Source organism: Triticum dicoccoides, chromosome 4A (assembly GCF_002162155.2).
Source record: "Triticum dicoccoides isolate Atlit2015 ecotype Zavitan chromosome 4A, WEW_v2.0, whole genome shotgun sequence".
In the NCBI taxonomy this organism is placed as follows: Eukaryota; Viridiplantae; Streptophyta; class Magnoliopsida; order Poales; family Poaceae; genus Triticum; species Triticum dicoccoides.
In genome coordinates, this window is record NC_041386.1 from 670,286,351 (window position 1) to 670,296,963 (window position 10,613).

Below are 10,613 nucleotides of genomic sequence, written 5' to 3' on the forward strand. Positions count from 1 at the left end.
ATGGAGGACGACGACCTCCTGATGGAGATACCCGTGCGGCTCCCCCCGCGACCTTCCTCCCTCCCCCGCGTCTCCTCTGTCTGCAAGCGCTGGTGACGCATCGTCTCCGACCCCCAATTCCTCCGCCGCTTCTGCGCCCACCACCGGGAGCCCCCCATCGTCGGCGTGTTCTTCAACTCCAGCTTCATTGAAACCCCCTTCAGGTCGACTCTCAATCCGCCGGACCTCATCCCGCCCGAGCTCTTCTCCCCGCGCCTCGACGACATCTGGTCCGTCCACAGCTGCCGCCACGGCCGCGTCCTCTTCACCAGCAGCGCCCGTACCGGCAGGGGCTGCCGCCAGGTCCTAGTGTGGGATCCCGTCGTAGGCGACCGCCGCTGCATAGGCAGTCCAACGCAGCTGGGTGGTCACGACTGGAGCGAGTCCCGTGTGCAAGCGGATGTGCTCTGTGCTGCCGGCGACAAGGGCCACGTGCATGGTGCCTGCCATTCGAGCCCCTTCAAGGTGGTCTTGGCGTGCGTCAGCAAGGGCGTCGCACGAGCTTGTGTCTACTCCTCGGAGATGGGAGCCTGGGCCGATCTCATCTCAACCTTGGTTCCATTTGATATGTCTCCTTCTCTTGGCAGTAGAAGCATCCTGCTTGGGAATTCACTGTGCTGGTTCATTTTTGGCCCTCAGGTGGATATCCTTGAGCTTAATCTTGACAGACAGAGCCTAGCCGTGATCGAGGTGCCACCACATGCCTACGCCAACCATCAGGGACTTTATTTGAGTACTCTGGGTGGCGCGCTTGGTTTCATCGTCATGTCGGAATCCTACAAAGCACAACTATGGGAGAGGACGACTGATTTTGACGGTGTTGCTGGGTGGATGCCGGGACAGACTATCGAGTTGCGCAGGCTTCTCCCTCTGAAATCAGGGGAGTGGATCAAAAGAGTAATGTCAGGACCCCGACTCAATGCCACATAGATCTAGCATGTAACCCTTCATATCACTTTGCGGCCTCACGCACGGTATTCCCACGGGTGTCACCTTACCTTTACCCGGGACCGTTTGCGCCTTTTGGCACACATATATGACAGTGTCGCTAGCATCCATATGATAAGGAGCCCGGGCTGACATGGCTAGTCGTAAACCCAAAGTGGCACAGACTTACAGGGACAGGCATCCATGACCCAGCATTGAACGTGTCGGTCATCAACGAGTGAATCCAGGCTGTAGCACTGGGCTAGCAGGACTCCGGTGAACCGGGCTGTAGCGGGCCAACAGGACTCCGGTATTCATCGCGTGACATTTCCCCGAAGGGACAGACACAGGAACGAAGAAGGACACATGCCGGCCAGCCTAAGTGTTCCGGAGCAGTAGCAAGCTACCATGGCTCGGTGGAAACACTAGTAGACATTTCCCGATAAGAGAGGCTACTAAAGATAAACGACTAGATAGTCAGATCCCACACATACCAAGCATTTCAATAACATACACACAATATGCTCGATATGTGCAACCACAACATGGCATCACAACATGACTCTACGACTCAAGTACTTTATTCAATAGGCTCCGAGGAGCGAGATATTACAAACAGGGGTCTCATGACCCAACAATCAGAGCATACAAATCAAAGCACAAGCGGAAGCTATCATGTCTGGGTACAGACATCTATAACTGAAAAAGGCTGAGAAGCCTGACTATCTACCAGATCCTGCCGGGGCACAAGATCGTAGCTGAGGTAACAAGCTAAACGTCGAAGTCCAAGCGGAACTACTAGTGAGACTGAAGTCTCTCTGCAAAAACATAAAATAGGCAAACGTGAGTACAAATGTACCCAACAAGACTTACATCAGAACTAACTACATATGCATCATTATCAACAAAGGGGTGGTGGGGTTTAACTGCAGCAAGCCAGCTTTGACTCGGTGGCTATCCTAACTACGACTGCAAGTGACTCTTTTGAGGTGGCGCACACGAGTCCACATATTCACCATATCAATACACCACTATGGATCCGCTCCCGTCTCCCTACGAGAACGCCATCCATAGCACTCACGCTTATCTTGCGTATTTTAAAGTATCCACTTTCACTTGTCTATGAACTGATATAAGCAACCCAGAAGTCCTTTTCCGCGGACACGGCTATTCGAATAGATGATGATAACCCTGCAGGGGTGTACTTCTTCACACACGCTCTCACCACTTACCGCCGTTTACACGACATGTACTCGGCAACCTTCAAGCGGAAGCCCAACGTGGGTGTCGGCCACGGCCTGCCTAAACACTCAAGTCTCTAGTCCAGGTTTATCGCCTATTCGGGTTCCATCCATGAGGAGATCCGGCCGGAGTTTCGCTCACAGCCCCAAACGATGTGAACAGGGTTCCGTGACACCAAACGGGCGCCCGATTTACCCGGCCACGTGCCTACCGCATCACAGCCCACCCCTATGGTCAGCGCTGCGCACGGCCTCCAGCATACTACAAACACCAGAAACTACTTGCAACTCCTGGACAGAGGACAAGGGTGATTAAGAAGCCGAGAGGGTCCATTGGTTTCGGGCCCAATGCGTGGTAGTAGCTGAATCATGGATCACAAACACAGAACTCAGTTCCTGAGGACGGCTGCAATGAGACAACCCACCATGTACTCCTACATGGCCGCTCACCGCTACCTTTACCAAATCGTGTTCACACACTTAGCTCACACACAGTAGGACATGTTCACACGCCTCTGATTCATCCCCGATGAATCAGACCTGACTCAACTCTAAGCAGTAGCAGGCATGACAAACAAACATGAATGAGTAGGCACAACAGGGCTCAAACAACTCCTACTCATGCTAGTGGGTTTCATCTAATTACTGTGGAATGACAGGTCATGCAGAGGATAAAGGGGTTCAGCTACCGCAGCAAGTAACAGATGAATCAATGTTGTCCTAATGCAGTAAAAGAGAGCAGGAGCGAGAGAGTGGGATTTTATCGGAATGAACAAGGGGGTTTTGCTTGCCTGGCACTTCTGAAGATAACATTGAGTCTTCATCAGTGTCAACGATCACATCATCGGTATCACGTCTATCGAGAGGGGACAAATACCGGCAAATACAGAAAAACACGATCAATGCAATGCACAATATGATGCATGCTATGACATGGCAATATGAATGTGTTTTGGGCTAATGCACCTAAAACCAGATTAAATGAAGTTGGTTTGAATCCAAGATTCAAATTCAAACTCCATATGTGGATATTTAAATGCCATTAGTATGATTTGTGCTAAACAGCATCTATAAGTTGTTCTAACATGCATGAAAATGGTACAGATGGATTCCTTGAATTTTTCTGATAATTTTTCATATATAAATTATTTAATTTGGAGTTACGGTTGAATTTCTATGAATTTTAGAAGTTTATACAAATTTCTGGAATTTCCTGAATATTTTCAAATCCAGAAAATACTTATTGCGTCAGCCTGATGTCATGATGACGTCAGCAGGTCAACGTGGCATAGTCCGGTCAACCCCTGACCGGTGGGTCCCGAGTGTCAGCGTCTAACTAAACTAACCTAGCTTAGTTAAACTAACCTAACCTAATTAGCCGGGCGGGGCCCGCAGGTCAGTGAGAGAGAGGGGGTCAAACCCGGGTCAAACTCACCGGAGTTGACCCGAGGCTCGTCGCCGGCGAGGCCAGGGACGGCGGAGAGCGTCGGGATTCGCCCTCCGATGACCAAAAGAGCGGCGGAGGGGCTCTACGGGATGCCCAGACCCGCGCGCATCTAACAGGGCCAACGGAAGAAGCTAGGGTGGCCGGAGGCGACGGCAATCATGACGACGGCGGCGGCCGGAGTTCGGGTGGTGGCGGGTTTGGCGCTACGAGCGGTGGTTTGGCGCGCTGAGGGCACTGGGGAGAAGCTCTTGCTCCTACGCATCCAAAGGAACGGACGGGAGGCCGCGAGGTGGCCGGAGTTGAGCACGGCGTCGACCTCGGCGGCGGCCGGAGCTCGGGCGAGCTCGGGGTCGGGGTTAGGGAGCACGGCAGGAGGAGCTGGGGCGTGCTACGGACTCCTGAGATCGCGGTGAGCACGTCAGTGGGCTCGGATACGAGCTGGGGTGGCTGTGGCCACGGCCACGCCATGGCCGGCGGCGAGAAACTCTCGGCCGCGGTGGAGGAAGAGGCTAGGGGATGAGTGCGAGCTTGAGGGAAGGGGGAAGAAGAAGAGGGGCTCACAGGGGTTGCATCGGTGGCCTCGGGGAGCTCGGGGAGGCGTCGGAGGCGGCGAATCGACAGCGGTGAGCTTCGGTGGCCGGCGACGGAACGACGATGGTGGCGGCGTTGCAGGGCTTTCGGAGGGCCGTGGGTCGGTGGGGAGGAAGGAGGGGGTCGAGGCGGAGCCTCTGGGCTAGTCGGGGGAGCGAGGGAAGGGCGGTGGCTGTGGTTATGGCGAGCGGCGGCGACGGGCTCCGCTCGGTGAGGAGAACAGAGGAGGGGGGAGAGTGTTCCGGGGAGAGGATGAGGACGCGGGAGAGAGGGAGAAGGGAGAGGGGGTGCGTGGCATCCGTAGCGGCGTCGGAGTGGTAGCAGGCAGGCAGGAGGTGGCGTTGCGCGTGCGTGCGCGCCGCGGTCACATGCCCCTGTCCTACTGTTCCGAGGAGGAAGACGACAGGGAGGGCGCTGGTGGGCTGGGCCGGTGCAGCTGGGCCGGCTACAGGTAAGTGGCCCAGGTACGAGTCTTTCTCTCTCTCTCTTTTTCTAATTATCTCAGTTTTCTATTATTCTGTAAATTTAGGGCTTTATTAAAAATACTTAGACACTTTCAAAAATCATGAAACTAATCATGGCTACTGTTTAGAATATATCCAACAGTAAACATTTTAGTTTATGATTATTTGAGCATTTGAAATATTTAATAGCATTTAAATGCCCAAATGAAAATACTATATGATTTAATTCAGTGACCAAATATATCCTGCAAAAATATAAACCATTTTTGGTAGATGCTTCCACCTCAAACCAGAAATGTTGAACATTTTTAGTGGACATTTTGAGTTCAATGAAAAAGGTTTTATTTTGACCCTAGTTGAATTCATTTGGTGCTAGGGCTTAGTCAATCCCCATCTCAGGTTTAAATGAAATTTAAACATGATGTAACACTCTAATGCATGCACTAGGCATTGTCAGAACTAGGGATGTGACAACTCACCCCCACTAAACAAGAATCTCGTCTCGAGATTCAAGCGGAGGGTAAGGTGAAGGGGAAACGCAAACTAGTATAATCTTCACGATCCAGGTTGCACTTCATAGGAACGTTGATTTGAACACCATTATTGTCTCGAAGGCTTGCTCTGAGAACTCCAACTAACATGACAACGAGAGGAAAGGAAAGATCCTAAAAGAATGGTTCTTCTCGAAAGTCGAACAACTCAGGATTAACTCACGGAATGAGACATAGCAACATCTCTCGAGCTGAGAGGCGAAGCACACATCCATAGGAATGGAGTGAAGCAGATGACGAAGGTTCATTAGGTAGACCACAATTTCACGCTTAAGAAGGTGGTAATCGATTGTCAACGTAGCGAGGAGTTGAGTTGCCATGATACCATAACGATACACCTTAGGGAGGGTGACTCGTAGAGATATCCCCTTAAGTGGCAAAAAGAATTACTTTTGATTCAGAGATCATTGAAACTCTTTAAACCAGCCTAAGGCAATTCTCGAGCGATCATTTGGAGGGGGTCGGTAGAATGGCATACTCGGACTTGGATGATGTGGATTACCTTGTTGAAGACAACGTAATGGATGAATTTGCTTATCACCGGAAATGGAAGAGACCCATGGTAGAATGGCACATTGGTGGTGCAAGCTGGGAACAAAATGCAAATGCTGGGAATGATTCTGGTAACTGGGGAAGAACCCAACAATAGAGAGTGAATTCACTGTTTGAAAAGGTCATAGCATTGCCGAGGAAGCTGAGAGCAAACCCAGTTAGTGCCGAAGATAACACCTAGCTCTTGTGCGTGCTCTCAAGAACTTGAGCATTTCCACAATCATCAAGATTCTACCAATATCCGTGTCAAGGATCCTGGCAACACAGCTTGCTACCATGACGAATGATGATGGATGATGCAGATGCAAAGGAAGATAACACTTTCTCAGATTTCACCCTAGCGAGGCCAAGGAAACAAAATCTGGATGATCGACCGAGAGACATTTAGCACTCCGCTTCTAATGTTCTCCTTGATGTGCTAGCGTAACCCATTCATAAATATGGTTTGATATCTAGAACATCAAGTAAAAGGTCGGACTTCGGGATCTCAAAATCCATAGGGGCAACTAGGGAGTAAATCCTACGAAATCCCTATGGGGAGGTGGCCAACTTCCTCAATCAAGATATTATAATAACAGGTCTTCCGGCTGGGTGGTGCTGGCCACGACATCCACTTTACCAGTTATCGAGGAACCAATATTATAGTTCTTGGGGAAATGTTCCAACCATCATATCTGCCTGAGATTCAGATCTGGTTGGTGTCGGAATATTCCAGACCCATCGAGTCTAGGAAGAAAAATGAAAGTTTGCAACACAAATCGACGAGATGACGTTGCGAGATTCTCGGGAAATGAACTACGATAGCAAGCTCCAAAACATGAGCTGGATCTGCTACAAACATGTGAACACGTTGTCCCAGACAAGCATGGCCACGTAGTAGTCTTATAATTAAACACTACCGAGTTCAGGTGGGGAACCATCATCGAGGATATCGAAGTCTTTACGCAAGTCCATGGATTAGATCCCAAGCATAGACTTCTTTTCCTTGAACAAGTCAATCAGTGGCTTGGTGTGCTAGGATATACCTATGGAATGAAGATGATTAGTCTAACAGACCACAGAATTCTTCGCACGTGCATGACCGACTTGGGATGATTCCAAAGGAGCAAAAACAAACCTTCTCGAATTCACGACGGCAACTTACATCAAAATGCACGTGAATCAAAGGAAGTCACTCCTTTCATCAACAAGTACTTCATGAGCTAGCATGAAGAAAATGCTTTCAAAAGTTTCCAACACTAACTTAATGTTCAACAACATCATGGAGGAGATAAGGATGTTGTCAATGGACTCAACAACAACTCATCGGAATTTCCATATCACTGGACTTCCACCATCGTGTGAACACGGTGATAGCATTGGTCAGACCCAAAAGATATAATGGTGTATGCTCGAGGGATCAACCACGAGGAAGACAACATTACGAACATCGTTTGTTCTGACTTGATTTGACGATAGCCCACACTCAAATCAAAGGATTGATAAGACGATAGGTCCAGCAACTGATCACAGGGACCAACCGATGAAGATATCATCTTTCTTCAACACACACTACACAAGAATATCCCTTTGGATCGAACTAAGTCAGGCAAGCTTTTATCTTCCAACCCTCCAAGTTGTCGTTTAGCTTAACCAACTAGCTCAGGGATATCTAACACCGATTCTTGGAGAGAAGGTGGTTCACAAGAAACCAACTTGATCACGAGCTCAACATAGCGGTCAGGTGACAACCTGGTAATACTTCCGAGAAGATCTGCGGAAATCACGAACCACCGATATGTTACTAAGCTCGAGAACAATCTTGCTTTTCAGGGCAAGACGATATGATCAAATGAGCGAGGACTTGACAAAATCCTAACTCATCAATCAAAGAGTGCACCAGGAAAATAAGGACTAGGTAGCACGATCAGTCTTAGAAGGATGATTCAAAAACCAACATACTAAGAATGAAATTATTATCCTTTAACTACCAAGCAACGAGGTTGCTGGGAGTATTGATTTCACACATCATGATTCACTTGTCGGCACTCCGGCTGCAACAACACGGAACCGAGGAATGAAAAAGGATGGCAAGAAGTATCACTATGTCAAGAATTCACAAAAGGTGGTGCAATTCTCATGAAATTCCTGTCATAAAGAAGGTAATACTTCAGGGTAGAGCAGACCAGAAGCTGGATTGTAACTTGATCTACGGAACACAACTACTTTGACCCAATCCTAAATATGGATGAGGTACTGGAGTTTGTTTCTCCTATTCATTCTGAAATAGAATGGCTTGGCGGACCACAAGGGTAATAGACATCGACGAACGAATGCACGCATACTCTTGACTATCAATTGATAGACGAGGGCCAGAAAACAACTAAAGAGGGACAACTCAAAAGAACATATGATTTTCCAAGTTGTGGATGCATGGACTAGCATGTCGAACGAATTCAACATATTTCTTCCGGATAACCCATGCAGAAAGGTAGAACTGGCAGAGTCACAATATAGAATCGAGAACCCATCGAGAGCACTCTGATTGTGATCTTTCGATCAGCGAGGAACATCTGCCATAAACGGTTCATAGTATTTGGAAGAAAGGAATACCACGAACATCGAGGACTAATGCAAAGGTTACTAATAACCTAAAGGAACGAGCAAAACTATCAACATGAAGCAAGTAGGGTGAATCTCGGGTTCAAAACCCAGGGATAGAATACCTATTACTAAGTAGCATCACGGGATGCTTTCGAGAATGATGGCCAGAATCATCACACTGGGAACACAAATCATGGCTAAATTACTAGATGATCCCCTAAGACACCTCGGGTCACAATAACAACTCCAACATAATGTCAAGGCAATAGAATACCTCAACTCAACAATTAGTGTGATTGAGCTGGCATAAAGGAACATCAAAACCAGAGGGAAAGGATTTTGCAAATGCATCAGACTATTTAGAAACCTGGAATGACTCGGACAGCATAACGACTGTAAATGCTCAAAAAGATTTGAGACATTCACAAAAATGGTGGCATAACCACTCAGAAGCACAATATCAAGGTTTCGAGATCAATAATTAACATACAGAGGTAGAAACTGAACTGAGGCTTAAATCCAACAAATTTATAAGTCTACTGATTAGTAACACGTGATCCTAATAGAAAGAAGAGATAGCCTAGTTCTTAATCCCCGCAGGAAAGATAAGATGACTCAGATCAGAAAGGCATGAGGTATAAGGAGTAAAAGAGCCTTACGTTCCATCCCACAATCAATTCCCTTACATAACTAAAGAATATCTAGACTCAACTTCGACCAGTTTGGCTTGGTAATCCTACAGGCAGTCAAGCTCTGATACCAACGCTGTCAGGACCCCGACTCAATGCCACATAGATCTAGCATGTAACCCTTCATATCACTTTGCGGCCTCACGCACGGTATTCCCACGGGTGTCGCCTTACCTTTACCCGGGACCGTTTGCGCCTTTTGGCACACGTATATGACAGTGTCGCTAGCATCCATATGATAAGGAGCCCGGGCTGACATGGCTAGTCGTAAACCCAAAGTGGCACAGACTTACAGGGACAGGCATCCATGAACCAGCATCGAACGTGTCGGTCATCAACGAGTGAATCCAGGCTGTAGCACTGGGCTAGCAGGACTCCGGTGAACCGGGCTGTAGCGGGCCAACAGGACTCCGGTATTCATCGCGTGACATTTCCCCGAAGGGACATACACAGGAACGAAGAAGGACACATGCCGGCCAGCCTAAGTGTTCCGGAGCAGTAGCAAGCTACCATGGCTCGGTGGAAACACTAGGAGACATTTCCCGATAAGAGAGGCTACTAAAGATAAACGACTAGATAGTCAGATCCCACACATACCAAGCATTTCAATAACATACACACAATATGCTCGATATGTGCAACCACAACATGGCATCACAACATGACTCTACGACTCAAGTACTTTATTCAATAGGCTCCGAGGAGCGAGATATTACAAACAGGGGTCTCATGACCCAACAATCAGAGCATACAAATCAAAGCACAAGCGGAAGCTATCATGTCTGGGTACAGACATCTATAACTGAAAAAGGCTGAGAAGCCTGACTATCTACCAGATCCTGCCGGGGCACAAGATCGTAGCTGAGGTAACAAGCTAAATGTCGAAGTCCAAGCGGAACTACTAGTGAGACTGAAGTCTCTCTGCAAAAACATAAAATAGGCAAACGTGAGTACAAATGTACCCAGCAAGACTTACATCAGAACTAACTACATATGCATCATTATCAACAAAGGGGTGGTGGGGTTTAACTGCAGCAAGCCAGCTTTGACTCGGTGGCTATCCTAACTACGACTGCAAGCGACTCTTTTGAGGTGGCGCACACGAGTCCACATATTCACCATATCAATACACCACTATGGATCCGCTCCCGTCTCCCTACGAGAACGCCATCCATAGCACTCACGCTTATCTTGCGTATTTTAAAGTATCCACTTTCACTTGTCTATGAACTGATATAAGCAACCCAGAAGTCCTTTTCCGCGGACACGGCTATTCGAATAGATGATGATAACCCTGCAGGGGTGTACTTCTTCACACACGCTCTCACCACTTACCGCCGTTTACACGACATGTACTCGGCAACCTTCAAGCGGAAGCCCAACGTGGGTGTCGGCCACGGCCTGCCTAAACACTCAAGTCTCTAGTCCAGGTTTATCGCCTATTCGGGTTCCATCCATGAGGAGATCCGGCCGGAGTTTCGCTCACAGCCCCAAACGATGTGAACAGGGTTCCGTGACACCAAACGGGC

General features: G+C 48.4%; 1 pseudogene; it reads left to right on the top strand.

Annotated features, from left to right (window-relative positions):
• The window catches only part of LOC119284032, a 15,854-nt pseudogene continuing 5,241 nt past the window's right edge, over positions 1-10,613 (top strand).